Consider the following 6,171-nt stretch of genomic DNA (forward strand, 5'->3'; position numbering starts at 1 on the left):
GAAAAAAAAAAAAATAGCTTCCCACACAGAGTGATAGATACTTGGAGCAAATTAAACAAAGAAACAGTGTATACAAACACTATTCAAGATTTTAGGAAATAACTTGATGCTGAAAGATACAAAGACGGGTCACCACGAGCATAGCTCCCTTCCCGTATAATACAACTAAGTAAATACAACTAGGTAATTACACACACACACACACACACACACACACACACACACACACACACACACACACACACACACATACACACACACACACACACACACACACACTTACGTCGGACAGACGGCGAGGATTGACGTCCTGAAGAAAAAGTGAAATCTTCGTGGATCTCAACGCAAAGGAAGTACCTATTGTATTTGCAGGGAAGGGGATTGCTCGTGGTGAGGAAAAAGGGGAAGGGGAGGGATTACTGAGGGAAATGGAAGGAAATGAGGAAGGAGAGGACTTGGTCCAGGCAGGCAGACGCCATGTAAACAAACGCGGACCGGATCAATTTAGTGACGATGAAGGGTCTAACAAAAATGTAAACATTAGAAACATAGATATGAGCAGCACAATAGAAGGTGAGGATAATAATTTCCATGGATTTGATGAGGGGGGGGGGCGGATACCAACCTCCCCCGACTGACAAGACTAGAACAAAAACTTGAACAAATGACCGAACAATGGGAGAGTAGGTTCGGTAGAATGTTAGAAATTGCGCAAAGGGTTGAAAGATTGGAAGAACTAGAGAAGGCGAACAAAAACTTAACTAAGGAAATAGAAGAACTAAAAAGACAGTTAAAAGAAGTAAAAGAGGAGAATGAAGAATTAAAGAGGAATAATAAAGAAAACAAAGAGGCCATAGCTAAAGAAGCTAAGGGTTGGAAGACAATCCAAGAAAACAGTAAAGTTGCATTTACTGACATAATTAAACAGCAAATGAAAGAACAAACTGAAGACTCAGTTATTAAAGTGATGAGACAGAAGGAGAATATAGTAAGAGACTTAGCAGATAAAAAGAAATGTATTATTATATTAGGAATGGAAGAGAAACACAACCCAGATAGAACCACAAGAATCAATGAGGAAAATGAAAAAGTAAGCAGGTTACTAGAATTAGTTCAGGAAGATGAACCTGAAATAATGAAACAATTTGAAGAGAAGTTTATGCTCGGAAAGTACAGTACAGATAAGACCAGACGAATTAAGATTAAATTCAGGTCACAAACGACGGCAGAGAATATCTTAGCAAAAACAGGGAAACTAACAGCAAGTGAACAATATAAAAAGGTATGGATAAAAAGGGAAATGAATAAAGAGGAGAGAGAGGAGGAAAAAATGAAAAGACAACAAGCTAAGGAAAAAAACGAGACCAGAACAGAGTCAGAAAAAGAGAAATTCTATTGGAGAGTAGTGAATATGAAAGGAAATTCGAAATTCTAGAGAAAAACAAGAGGGAAACAGAGAATAAAATGGAAGTGGCAGAAACCTAAGAGTGTCTTACACAAACATAGATGGATTAATTACAGGATTGAATGAGCTGAATGATTATCTGAAGGAAAAAGAACCGGATATAATGGGAATTGTAGAAACGAAATTAAAAGGTCCACTACCACCCAACAGTGTAGGATATGACGCATATAATCATTGGATTAGAAACAGAGACAAAGCAAGGGGGTGGAGTTATGTTCCTGACTAAGAAGGATATAAACGTGAAGTGTGTCACATATGGAAAGAATACAGTAGAGATGATTATGATCGAAGTGGAAGACAGAGATAAGAAGAGCAGAAAGTTTGTGATAAATTATGTCCCTCTCGTGGGAAGAGAGTGAACATAAAAGTATGTTAGAGGACACAAAGATAACATTAAATAAGATAATAGAAGATGGAGGAAGAATAGTTATGATGGGCGACTTTAATTGCAAAGAAATCTGCTGGGAAGAGATGACAGTAAAGGGTGGAGACGGCTCATGGGGAAATGTTCTACTCGAGATGATTATTGACCATACAATGACGCAGTGGATACAGGAGAACACTAGGTATAGAAATGAAGAAGAATCATCGAGACTAGACCTAATAATCACATCTGAACCTAGAATAGTAGAAAAGATTGAATATAAAACACCAATAAGTAAAAGTGACCATATACTGATTGAACTGGAACTAAATGAGGAAAAATACATGAAAAGAAATGAACAATATAGAAAAGGAAGAATGATGTATGAAAAAACAAACGTTGATAAAATAAGAGAATTCTTTCAAAAAGAAAACTGGGAAGGAATATACAAAGAGGAAACAACAGTGGAAGAGAAATGGAATATTTTGAAAAAAAATGATAAAAAAAGGAGTGGAAAAGTATGTCCCAAGACAAAAACAAGAAAAAGAATATGTAAAGTGCTGGTACAACAAAAGTTGTAGGGAGTTAAAAGACAAAAGAGACAAAGCTTGGACCAAATGGAAAAAAAAGAAAGAAGACCTGAAAAATGGAAAATGTATATTTGTTATAGAAATGAATATGTACAAGCGTGCAGAGAAGAAAAGAGAAAATATGAAAAAGATGTCATAGAAAAATGTAAAGATCAACCAAAACTATTCTACAGATTTGTAAACAACAAACTGAAAAACAAACAAGATTTGGAGAAATTAAGACAAGAAGGAGTTGAATACACAGAGGAAATTGAAATGGCAGAAATTATGAAGAAGCATTTTAAATCAGTGTTTACAAGGGAGAACATACAACCTGAAGAGATCGAATGGAAAGAAAAAGTCCCCCCCATGAAAGAAATCGAAGTAACAAAGAATGAAATATTGAAACACTTGAGTAATCTTGATGTCAGAAAATCGCATGGACCAGATGAAATAGCAAACTGGATTTTGAAAGAATGCAGGAATGAACTGGCAGACAAAATACATAGCATAATAAACAGTTCATTGAAAGAAGGAAAAGTCCCAGAAGATTGGAAAAAAGCAAATATAGTACCTATATATAAAGGGGGAAATAAAGAGACTCTACCAACTACAGACCAGTCTCTCTAACAAGTACAATAGCAAAAATATGTGAAAGAATGGTCAAAAGTAGATGGGTAAAATTTTTAGGAAAAAAAAAACAAGGACGATCATGCGTCACCAATTTAATATGCTTTTATTCAAGGCTAATAGATATAATACAAGAAAGAGATGGATGGGCTGATTGTGCATTTCTAGACCTAAAAAAAAGCCTTTGACAAAGTACCACATAAGAAGTTGCTTAAGAAATTAGAAACTGAAGGAGGAATACAGGGCAAACTGCTTAAATGGAAGGAAGACTTTTTGCAAGAAAGAAAAATGAGAGTAGTGATAAGAGACAAACACTCAAAATGGGATGAAGTAATAAGCGGTGTTCCACATGGAACAGTTCTGGCCCCAATAATGTTTGCTATATACATTAATGATACGGATGACGGAATTGAAAGTTATATGAGCTTCTTTGCAGATGATGCAAAACTGTTAAAAAAAAGTGAACACGAAAGAAGATTGTGAGTCATTACAGAGTGATCTAAATAAAGTATGGGAATGGAGTAGGAAGTGGGAGATGGAGTTCAACACTAAAAAGTGTAGTATAATGGAATTTGGAAGAAGCAAAAACAGAATAACAGGATCATATAAATTGGGAGAAGAAGGAATAAAAAAAAAGTAGAAAATGAGAAGGACATGGGAGTCATTATTATGAATAATATGTCACCTGAGAAACATATAAATAAGATTTTTGGAGAAACTTATAACTTAATAAGAACAATCAAAGTTGCATTTACATACCTGGATGAAGAAATAGTGAAGAAAATTCTAATCACTCTGATAAGACCAAGACTGGAATATGCATCAACGATATGGTCACCAAGTACAAAAAAATGTATAAAAAAAATTGAAAGAATACAAAGAGCAATAACAAAATTGGCACCAACACTCTCAAAACTATCATATGAAGAGAGACTAGCAAAACTTGAACTACAGACACTAGAGCAAAGAAGAGAAAGAGGAGATTTGATAGCTATTTACATAATCATGAAAGGCATAGAAATTATTGATAGAGAGAATCTGATAAAATGGGATGATAGAAATACAAGAGGACACGGAAAGAAAATCAAGAAAGACAGCTATAGAAGAGATCTGAAAAAAGAACAGCTTTCCTCACAGAGTAATAGACAGTGGGAACAAGTTAGATGAGAAATTATTGATAGAGAGAATCTGATAAAATGGGATGATAGAAATACAAGAGGAAAGCTATAGAAGAGATCTGAAAAAAGAACAGCTTTCCTCACAGAGTAATAGACAGTGGGAACAAGTTAGATGAGAAAGTGGTGTGTGCAAAACCAATACATGAATTTAAAAATAGTTTAGATAAAGTGAGATATGAAGACGGGACACACGAGCATAGCTCCCCTTCCCGTAAAACACACACACACACACACACACACACACACACACACACACACACACACACACACACACACACACACACACACACACACACACACACACACACACACACACACACACACACACACACACACACACACACACACACACACACACACACACACACACACACACACACACACACACACACACAATCAAAGTTGCATTTGCATACCTGGATGAAGAAATGGTAAAGAAAATTCTAATCACTTTGATAAGACCAAGATTGGAATATGCAGCAACGATATGGTAACCAAGTACAAAAAAATGTATAACAAAACTTGAAAGAATACAAAGTGCAATTACAAAATTGGCACAAACACTCTCAAAACTATCATATGAAGAGAGACTAGCAAAACTTGAACTACAGACACTAGAGCAAAGAAGAGAGAGAGGAGATTTGATAGCTATTTACAGAATCATGAAAGGCATAGAAATTACTGATAGAGAGAATCTGATAAAATGGGATGATAGATATTACAGGAGGACACGGAAAGAAAATCAAGAAAGACAGCTATAGAAGAGATCTGAAAAAGAACAGCTTTCCTCACAGAGTAATAGACAGTTGGAACAAGTTAGATGAGAAAGTGGTGTGTGCAAAAACAATATATGAATTTAAAAATAGTTTAGATAAAATGAGATATGAAGACGGTACACCACGAGCATAGCTCCCCTTCCCGTAAAATACAACTAGGTAAATAAAATTAGGTAAATATACACAATCGTCGGATTGACGGCGAAGATTGGAACTCTTGAAAAAACGCAATTTTCGTGGATTTCAAATACGAGGAAGTATCTTTTTGTATTAATAGGGAAAGGGGAAAGCTCGTGATGTAGTAGAAAGGTAATGAAAGGGGAGAAGGGGAGGGATTACTGAGGGAAATGGAAGGAAATGAGGAGAGAGACGAACGGGCTCCCCCTGACAGCAGAAAAATATAAACAAGAGGTCTGCTGACGACACAGAGGAAATCGAAAATATCAGTAAAAACATTAAGGTTAGAAATATAGATATGAAGAACACAATGGAAAGAGAAAATGATAATTTCTATGGATTTAATGAGGGGGGGGGGTGCCAACCTCCCACGATTAGTAAGTCTAGAAGAACTAGAGTAAATGATCGAACATTGGGAGAGTAGGTTCGGTCAACTTACAAGGATAACACAGAGTTGATAAATTGGAAGAGTTAAAGAAGGAAAACCAAACTCTAACTAAGGAGGTAGAAGAATTAAAAAGACAATTAAAAGAAGTAAAAGATGAGAATGAAGAATTAAAGAGGAATAATAAAGAGAATAAAGAATCCATAGCAAAAGAAGTACAGGGTTGGAAAAAAGTCCAAGAGAAGAACAAAATTGTATTTAAGGATACAGTAGCACAACAGATGAAAGGTCAAACTAAAGACACAATTGATGAGGGAGGAAGAGAATATAGTGAGAGACTTAGCGGATAAAAAGAAATGTATAATTATATTGGGAATGGAAGAGAAATATAATACAAATTGGACTACAAGAATAAAGGAGGAGAAGGAGAAAGTAAATAAGATATTGGAAGTAGTTCAAGAAGATAGAGCAGAAACAGGGAAAGAAATAGAAGAAATATATAGACTAAGGAAATACAATACAGATAAGACCAGACCAATTAAGATCAAATTCAGGTCACAAACAACAGCAGAGAATATCTTAGCAAAAACAGGGAAACTAGCAAACAGTGAACAATTTAAACAGATA

The sequence above is a fragment of the Oratosquilla oratoria genome, chromosome 37 (assembly GCF_046742065.1).
Source record: "Oratosquilla oratoria isolate Oo_2021 chromosome 37, ASM4674206v1, whole genome shotgun sequence".
Lineage (NCBI taxonomy): Eukaryota > Metazoa > Arthropoda > Malacostraca > Stomatopoda > Squillidae > Oratosquilla > Oratosquilla oratoria.